This window comes from Cariama cristata, unplaced genomic scaffold (genome assembly GCF_000690535.1).
Source record: "Cariama cristata isolate BGI_N322 unplaced genomic scaffold, ASM69053v1 scaffold10032, whole genome shotgun sequence".
Classification (NCBI taxonomy): Eukaryota; Metazoa; Chordata; class Aves; order Cariamiformes; family Cariamidae; genus Cariama; species Cariama cristata.
The window spans coordinates 7,261-16,998 of record NW_009605502.1 but is presented as its reverse complement, the minus strand read 5'-3'; positions in this window follow the sequence as shown (position 1 = coordinate 16,998).

The following is a 9,738-nucleotide window of genomic DNA, read 5'->3' as shown; positions in this document are numbered from 1 at the left end:
CACCACATGGAACAGTTCTGCAGGTCTGGATTTTGCATATGCAATGGTGAAAAAAAAAAAAAAGCCCTGAGTACACCACAGCTACATAAAAAAACCAAACAAACTTTTCCAGCAGAAGTAAGACTTGAACAGGATTATTTTTTTTTTTGGAAACTGAATTCAGTTCCCTTTCTGCTACCCCCTTACTAGAATTACTCACTCAGGAATATAATTTTGCTTCTTGTGGATGTTAAAAACAGTGAAGCGTGACTATCAGATTATCACTAAGTTGGAACATTTCTGAAACTGTAGTTTGCTCTTAGGAAATTGAAAGTATACTGGGTCCATCAGTATTTAATGTTGAGAATGAAAGACTTGTCCCTCCTGGCATGTTACAAATGGGTTGTGAATCCTACTTTAAGATCCTGGCTTTCAGTTTATTAAACTCCTTAAAGGCTTATGTAAATATATCTGTAAAAGTCTCCAATCTCATACACAGAGCAAATGGTACTGTCTGTTTTGCATCCTGCCTTGCCTCATTTGCAACCCAGTCCAAGGCCCCCTCAGCATGGAGATGCTACTGGAGATGCTCAGATGACTACAAGAGGAATTACAGGCTCCTCTCTCGGTTACAATAGCAGGCATGAAATTAGGAGTAATTTCTAACAGAGTTCACAGGCAAAAAAGTTTCCATTCCTGTATCATCAGCTTCCAATACGTCTTCCAGACTGAATTATTACGAATTCTGAATAAGGGCTTCCCATATCTTTTGAAAACAGTCAATCCATAAAAACTTGTTGACATAAATGGGAATTCAACCCTTCTCAAATGAAAAACAGACCGCTATGAGGTGTGGTTTCTGAGAAAAAGTCCCTCCACAGAAAGAAGGCTGGAATTTCTAGTATAATTATCCTCTGAAAACAGAATAAAGCTGTACAATATGTAATTTATGTTCTGTAGAAATAATTATTGGTAGGGAAAATTAAGAGTGGACAGGCATCTTTTTTCCCTCTGTTGGGTCAGAGAATCTGCTTATTAAGTATTTTAATAAAATACTGCATTTGCACAGGACCTTGCCTGTGCCAAAAAAACCCGAAAAAAACCCCCATCAAGAGATATGATGAGGAAGTTACTTTGGTTTTGAACACAAACTAATTAATATTGCTCCCCTACAGCTGCCAGAATAAGTCTAGTTTCAGCACAACCAATTGAATTGTGTTTGATTTTTACACAATCTTTTCCAGTAATCTGCTACTTTTTAAAGGCTAAGATTCTAACAGATTCTGATAGCGGCTTTCTATAATTATCATAATTCATGAAGCAACGTCTTAGTGGATGCTGTTTCATTAGGACTGGTACCAGATGAAGATAAATACATGGCAGATGTACCTATCTATGAGACAAGGTTTTATGCACACGGTGGAACACAGAGGCAAAGATCTGTCGGCCTCAGCATTTTATTCACTTGCTGTTACTCTAAATCTACTGAGCTCTGCAAAGCAGCTTCATACATCTCATTTTAAGATGGACCAGAGACTCCTTTGCAGCAAGTTCCTGCTTTCCTGGGTTTCCAGAGTGTCAGACAACGCAGTTCTGATCTATGGTCTGTGAATTAAACTGGATTTTGTTAGGAACTCACTACTGAATTCAACGAGAGCAGCAGTCAGCTTGCATTAATAGCAGTTTTGTTCTGCAACACGCTGAAATACAAGCGTAGAGAGCATAGCTGAAGTATGTTTACATTTCTGCTGTTGACTGGTGCATTCTAAGTGACTTGCTCTGTCTGTCTCTCAATGGATCTACTTATTCAGGCCCGCACAAAAAATGCAAAATTATTTCCTATTTCTTGATAGCTTATAATTACATTAAAATGCCTTTCTCAAGAAATGATCCTTAAAAAAAAAAGGCATAGCATTAATTCACACGTTTACCGAAGTGACTGTTTTTGTTCTTGAGTCTTTACGTGTAAAGAACCAGTTATTTCCCCTTCCTTAAAAACATCACTTTACTAGAGAAGATGGGTGTTTCCAAGTCCCAAGCTCAGAAGACTGGGTGGTTTGGCGAGGCAGACTTAGAAGCATGAAGGACGATGCTCCTGCTCCCAACTCTACCCTACCCCCTTCCCCACAATTCTCCCCATGCTCTCTTGGGCCTGCCTAGGGTCCCCCTAAACTTTCACCCCATCTCTTCCCTGTAATCAATTTTGCTTCCCCCTTTCTCTGAGCAGACAAATGCAGGTTTCTCTAGGTGGCTGGGAAACTTCTGAGCTGTATCTGAAAACTGAGGATTATTTCAGACTACCCCATACATCTTGCAAGGTCTTACAAGAATAAAAATATCACAGTTTATAAAGTTATGTGTTACAGTACCACAGTTAAGCACCCATACACATGTAATATTGTCTATATATTTTGTGCTCTCTCTCTCTGTATATTTTGCTTTTACCTGTTACCATTCCCCATCTCCCAAAATTGCATTAGTTTTTCTTTGAAAGAAGTATCACAAAGAAAAGAACATCTACTGAAAAGTTTCATGCTCTTAAAAGCAGTACCTTGCACAATGGCAGTTATTTTTGTTCCAAGGGAGGAAAGTGTAAATAACATGTATTTGGGAAGGAGGTCTAGCACTAAGAAGAATCATACTTATCCCTGAATACAGTGTGAAGGTAGTATTAAAGAACTTTATATCAAAAGAAAGTGGTGCATAATACTGATGGCACTCAACAATGCTCCTAATCCACTGTATTCTTTCTGCAAAACCCACAAAAAAATAGGGAAATGCAATTTCAATGATCGTGAACAATACAGCTGAAGATTTGTCTAGCTTTGAAAATGTAAATAAACAAAAACTTGCCTATGCATGGAAAGACTTTTTATACTGGTTTAGAATAACTAAGAGCTTTTCTGTCAGCATGGTCAATGTTAAAACATGTTCAAATCTATGTACCAGTGATGGAAAGCAGACTTTAGGCTTTATAGACTACAGTCCTTGCTTTTACCAGGATACACCCTTCTTAACCATCTTAAATTTTCACCTGCCTTATTTTGAAACTGAAGCACGTTGCAGACCTACACAAGCATTTACAGGGTTTATTACTCATGGTGGCTATAAGCAAGAATAGCCTGAAGCACGTGGAAAGAAATTCCATCCTTTTTGCTCTTTTTTCCTGTTTTGAGACTCATGTTATGGGCTTTGATCTCCTTCCCCATTCTCTTTCTCCTTTGTTGCTGAAGTAAATAGTTGACTTTTTTTTTCTTTTGCAGTTTCATCACTTCAGTACATCACACCACTTGGCACAGGAGACATGAGGAACCACATCAAATAAAAACACGTGGCCACAAAAGCTGCCTTACCAACCATGATCCCAGATTTGCTGTCAGTTTACCATTTTTCAGACTTGCTCAACCATAACCAAACCCTCCCTATCACACAAACAACGTGGTGCTTGGCAGAAGCCTTGGGATACTGCTTCGATCAGCAACAGAGCTTAACAGTAAAATAACAGAACATTACTCTTGTTACTGAAAAATTGGTGAGTCTAGGTTTGTGACAGCGTTTTCTCCCCTTTCTAGTAACACTCCATTTAAAGCAAACATAATTAACATATTGCTTGTCCACTCAAATCTACTACAAGGTAAAGTGTGTCCAAAAAAACCATTTCCATTCTATTTTTAAAGAAACATTTTTCACTTATAATTATTTCTTCTTCAACTTTAGTAAAACAGAAATGTATGTTTCCAGCTAACAGATATAATCCGAGGTATCTACATTGTTGAGTGTAAAGAAAAAAATAGACCTAGAGAGAAAACTATGCCAAATCTACTTATTTGGAGAAAGAATCTCAGTCAAACTCAGACTAAAAATCTGACCATTAGAGCAGAAAGGATACTACTATCTTTTTTTCCTTGACCTACTAGAAGTTCAGAGTAAATACCTCTGAGCTCCTCCAGACCAGTGACTGGAAAAAAAAAAGAAATAATCACAGTAAAAAGCAATGTATTTTAGTTTCACAGACCGTGCAGAAAACTGCAAGTCAGACTTGCTGAGCTTTATTTGCAGCTCTTCTGCTGACTTCATATGTTCTAACAAGTTACTGCAACCAGTCTGCTTCTCTGCTTGCCCACCTAGAACATCCAGATGCTTATACCGAAGTACACTGAAGTTTAATAACATTCATAGAATAGTAGAAAAGCTATGGGATGAAGTAATCCATAAATGCCAAGGGAGCGCTTTGTTTGGGTTATTCCAACTTCTGTATTCTGCTCAAGGTAAAATTGTCAAAAAACAACCCAACTAGTTTCCTATAACATATTTCTCATTTTAGACAAAGTGGCTATACCAAGGAAAGATTTACATTAATTGTACAGATTCTGGGTTCTAGCAGACTTTAACCTAACAGACTTATACACAAAGCATAGCTTGGGTGATCCAATATTCAAACATTTATGGGGATAGGAGCTCTATCCCCAGGACTCTACTCCTCCTCCAGAGAAAAAAAAAAACAAACACACAACACAAAAAACCAACAAGAAGCATGAGATGAACAGATAGCTAAACCTGCAATTAAACTAGAATACTTTTCTTTTCATCCCTTCCCTGGCAAGACTTGGAGTTGGAAGGAGAAAGAACAGATACTCTTGCAATATGAAGCTTGTCTTACTGGTATGTGACAGTATAAAAGTCTGAAACCACTAGTATCTCCTTTGTATTGGATAAATCATGACTGAAAGGATTTTTCCTTTCCTTAATACGTCTTTATATGCAGAAAGGTTCTACATAAAGGGGACTGAGAGGTTTTCACTGACGTATTGAATGAGTGAAAACCTGAGCTGCCGGGAATGGAAAAGGGAGCTCTCCACTGTCCTCAGACCTCGCATTCTCTGAAGAAACAAAACCATGCGATGGTGACATTTATTACCCAGCTGATCGGGCGCTTCATGTTACACAGCAGTAGCACACGGTATACAAGTACTCAGCCTACAACATCATCACATTGCCTTCTTCTCTGGCTAAGGGGACCCACTTTTATAAGTTGATCTGTAGCTTACAACAGACAGTCTGGGCAGGCAGGCAGCCCAGCAGAATCGATTGCCTCCATCATACCTCAAGGTACAAACTTCAGGAAAAGTCCAAGCAAGTGCAACAGAAGTTATCACAGCAAGGCTTTAACGTGAGCAGCTGTTTAAAACACAGGTTAACTTAACCAATGTCAGCAATATCACTCTGTAAAACACTCCACAGTACAGAAATTTTGGTCCCTTATTCATTCTGATAATAAAAAACCAAGGTGAAAAGTATAAAAGCAATATATTTCAAACTGATTCAAAATATTAAAAAAACTCTTATGCTTAAAATATAGAATTATTTTTCATAATACAGTACGAGCAGGTTCAAAAAGAGAGTATGAAAAGTTCCACAGGCTATAAAAAGGCTGTGATTTACTCTTCTAGGGCTCAAAAATACTGACAAATGTTGCTTTTGTGTTGCAACTGACCACATTTATGCCTCCCTCAGTTTTTCTGCAAAACCCCCCAATATCATGGTGTATTGCAAATGTAATATGCTCTGTCATTTGGGGCAAATGATAATGAGACTCCATAACAAATGACATAAGAACTGAATTTAGAGATACTTTTCATGATCTCAAAAAAGTACTTTTGTTTTTTTTTTCCTTCTGAAAACGTATTGGTTACTAGTATTATTTCTCCACCAGTATAGTATTATTTAAGAAAAACAGTTGTAAGACCACCTGAACAAGTTGCTAATGCCTCACAGTTTCCTGACCCAAAGAACTTTCGCAGTCCAGTATTTCACACTACACAGCACAGTGAGGAACTGAGAAGCAGGGACTGAATGCCAGGGGAGGAAGAGCTCGGGTTGCAGCACAGAGACTTAAACATTTACAATGGAGAAATATATATTTCCAAAGCATTTTGCTTATTTCTTAAAGGAATATTGGCAGCAGATTAAGAGAAATCTGAGTGAGAAGTGAAGAAAAGTCAAAGAGTTTCACAGAGAATTAAATGCAATGAGGAAATAACAGCCAAAAAACCCCAAATGACCAGAAAAAGTTGTAGGAAAGACACCCAGGCAAATGGAGCAGCAGCAAACATCAGTGATCAAAACAGGTACAGATAAGATAAGCAACACGGGCAGATAAGAAAAGAAAGAGAACACTACACTATGCAGTCCTATTTTGTTTTTACTTCCAAAGAAGTGAAAAAAGCAGTAAGTGAAGATTAAAGAAATTATTTAAGAAGCCAGGAGAAAGACCACGTAGCCTAACCTACAGTAATTGTCTTCTGTATGGATCCCAGGAAGAAGAGCAAGTGTGAAAGAGGCTGGAGGCTTGTCACAACTAAGGTAGAACAAGATTTTGGCTGAAGAACTGTGAACTGTAACCTAATTGCATCACTTTTTCATCCTGCATGGATTTGAGGCGCCAACACAAAACCAGGAACTTGTTTAAAATGACGCACTATCTCCACTTCTCCTTCACGTGGACTGTGAAGGAGGAAAAGTTGAGTCTGTTACCTGAAGATTTACTCTTCAACTTCCTGTTCTTCAGAAACGTACTTTTAATGGCATTATCTGTTTTGCAGATATAATCACCTTAACTGTGAAGATATTGAGGGTCTTCTAAGTAGCAAGTAAAATAATACTGGGCATTGGCTCTTCTGCTTCAAGGAAAAAATGTATTGACTTGAAAAGCTGTCTCAAACAACCTAAAAATGGCTTAGAGGTAGCATGAAGATAGGAGCTGGGAATTATAAACTTTTGCATAATCGAGATGGAGAAGACTAGAGTGCTGGTACGCTGTACGCTGTGAGCAGTATAATCCTCTAAAACAGTAGGACTTAATAAATTAATCGAAGAATTGAGGATTTATTTATGGTGATGATCACCGGAAATTCCTCTGCACTGACGCCTGGGCGGTATGTTACACACTGCTTGACATCATTTAAGATACTGATCTGCTTGTTTGTAATCCACCCTGCTTTAGTGATGGAGATCTCCCAAACAATCCCATTGAACAGAATATTTATCACAAATCCATGTGAATCTTCTGTTATTATCCATCCATAAAGTGGATAACATAAATGAATAACTGTTCTATGATGATATCAGTTATATTTTCAAACATACGTCCTATATACCTACAATTTCTTATCAATCTTCTCTCATGCGTTCAATAACATCCAGCTTACTATATTACGACTGTTCACATGGCAGGTTATTTTCAAGTACTTGTGCTAAGACTTGCTAACCAGCAGTGTATTTATCATGAAGCAGAAAAGTGAGTCTCAGAAAACTGTACAACTCCATTGCCTTCCATGCCTACTGTTTTCACCTTTTTCTGAAGAACAACAGTCATTTCCCATAACTTGCAGACTTTTGCATTTGATGATTGCACTTGCTTATATTGCTCCTTATTGTATTTATGTTCCCTAATCTACTTGTCAAATTACAGTAATTATCTCTTATTGTTAATCTTTTCCTAATATTGCGTAATGCCTAACGCTTCCAGTGACAGTCATTTTGTAAGCACGGTATTTTTTACCTCTGTGCTAAAATAGTGCTGTGTTATAGACTTTTGGCACATAATCAAAATTTTTCCATTCTCCTTAGGCCAGACAGTAATCGTCGTTTGTGGATCTCTTCTATCTGGAGAAACGTGTCGTGTAAGAATCAGCCTGTCCCCTCCATCATCAGCATCACATTTGATTAGCTCACATGAAGAATGAGAAATGCAAAGTACTGAAAGGATAAGAAATCTTGCAGAAAAAATTCAGAAACAAAATGAGAGCAACATGCTGGAAAACTTCTAGATATGAATTTGAGCATTTGGGTCATCGATAAGAATGCCCGAGGGAGGCAGAAAGTTAGAGAAGAAAAATGTTTTTCTTTCATACATCTGGCTTCTGACACCAATTTCCATGTGTATGCAGCATGATTAAGGGGCATTCTTGCTCAGATCTTGAAATTGGCTTTATCTTATGTTCACAAACAATGTGGAATGCTACAAGTCTGGTCTGGTGCTCCTGCTAAATCCTCCAAGAGGCCTAGTGAGCTCAGGTTTTATGTAAGCCAAATACGTTCACATGTGGATGCAAGGCAAGGGAACATCAGTTTTTCATGTAAACACAGCCACTGTGGTTTGACAAGTTAATAAGAAACATGTTAAACCCTTACTCATTTAACAAGATGATACGAATCTGCTTGGATGGTTTTTATAGCCCCTTTCAGAATCTTTACCACAGGCATTTGGGTAAGTGTGTTTTGTTCCTATGAACATAAATAATTCAATATTCATCCTAATATATCCTCTTCAAAACAGAGGGAAGCAGTGCTATGCATCACATCACTCAAAGGCAGCCTTTGGTAGGTGAGAAGACTGGGAATAATTCTCAGAAGAAAATACTGGCACTTTGAAACCCTGGTTTACATCAGAGGTAACAAAGGGCCCTTCTGTAACAAGGTAGACCCAAGTCTACTTTTAAAACAAAAAAGGAGAGGTGGAAAATAAAATCACAGGTCTTCATTGTGTTAAAATCAAAGCAGGGACTCTATAGATGCACAAGAAACTGGAAATTTCATAATTTGCAGCTTATAGCAGCACTTAGTTGGTCAAAAGGTGAATACAAGCATTCCCAGGATTTTATTTTGACTGATGCCTGGGCTTTATTCATGGAGAACTTTCATTACAGCATGTGCTGCAAGACAAAGACTGGAGCAAAAATCCTCTTCGCAAAGATTCCCCTTTTCCCAGGAGAGATTATGAATGCGTGTAGTGCATGTACAGACATCAGTCAGGCCAGAGTTAAATGTACACACTTGCATCCCAGAAACCTCCTTTAGTGTAGGCCCTCTTCCCCTTAGAAACTGCAAATACTTACATGATCACTGAAAGACAAAAATTCCATCTTTATATTAGTGTACCTTATCACCTTTTTGGGGTTTAATTAATATTACTTAATAGTTAAGAGCTTGAGTGCATTTGCAAGTTGACTGCTTAGATAATGGAGTGGCCTAAACGGTACCTGCAAGTAGATGTATTCACAAGTATCAGATGCTTTGATAAACTAGCCTTTTCGTTGAAAAATGACATTTTCAGAAAGCTTGTCAGCTTTTAAATCATTTACGTTCTGTCTTTTAATAAGACTGAAGCTATTAGGATTCTACATCTAGAATAGCTTCCTAAATGAAGTCTTTTCTTTTTGGAAATTATATTAAGGCTCCTCAGACCTACAGATATGTAAAAAGAAAAAAAGAAAATGTTACACTGCCTCAAGCACTCATCAGAGAAGTTTTCAATAAGAATAACAAAGGAATGGATTAAAATACGAAATTAACCTTTCTTTCCTGTTCCCTCACTGTTAAAATAATAGAAAGCAATTTCTCTCTTTCTTTTCCTTCCCAACTTGTTCTTCCCTTTATCCCTTCAAAAATCAAAAGCACCAACTGATTTTTGTATCTGGTACTAAAGGCATCAGCTATGCCAGTGTAAAACCAATATTGCTACAAATGCACTCCAAAAGGATAACTAAAAAAGGTAAAATAAGTGACTGAATGAGGCACATTCTATGAACTAAAGTTAAAATTCACAAGAGATGAGAGAACTATTTCAAAGAAACCTTTCTCTCAATGATGGCTTATTTCCAAGTCAAAGATCTACTACTGGTCAATAGAGATTTATTTACCAGGACAGATTGTGTAATAAATCCCATTATATTCACGCTTTGTTTGCTCCAGCTTTCT